Here is a 617-nt window from a genome sequence, read left to right as displayed (position 1 = left end):
AGAATAAAATAGCAATGTAGAATAAAGTAGCAAGGTTTTCTGAGAAATCCGATCTAGCATTGGTAAATTATAGGCTTTCTTATTAACAGTTAATTTAATAAAGCCATAACTAGAGTCATCAGGGAGTATTTATAAATAAATGCTTGCCGATTTCTTAAAATGGGTGCTACTCAGTATTTGACGATTTTTACCTTAGGTAAATATAAATTACGACAAACTACTATTTGATAGTTTTGTGACACTGCATTAAGTACGTTGTTAGGGGGGTTTTGGGTAACATAAACTAGGTTATAACAAAGGTCATTATACACTTATAGCAATTTAAGAGTGTTGACATTCATTCAAGTAATAGTTCTTGCTTGGGTTATCCAAACTGAAATTATATCTCTCAGTTTTCAACTATGAATCGAATGCCACTAGTCCAAATCCAGCTCCTGCCTCATTTTTCATCAGCCCTTTGGCAGACACGAAAAAAATAAGGTGAATAATTGTATCAACTTATGTTAATGCTTTAATTTTGTTTTTAAATGTGTTATGTGTTATTTATGCTTTGAACAAATAACATTTTGTCCACCATAAGTATCAGATACCGTAGGGCAGTGACATGATTTCCGAAC

This window comes from Penaeus monodon, chromosome 23, assembly GCF_015228065.2.
Source record: "Penaeus monodon isolate SGIC_2016 chromosome 23, NSTDA_Pmon_1, whole genome shotgun sequence".
In the NCBI taxonomy this organism is placed as follows: domain Eukaryota; kingdom Metazoa; phylum Arthropoda; class Malacostraca; order Decapoda; family Penaeidae; genus Penaeus; species Penaeus monodon.
This window is presented reverse-complemented; position numbering follows the sequence as displayed.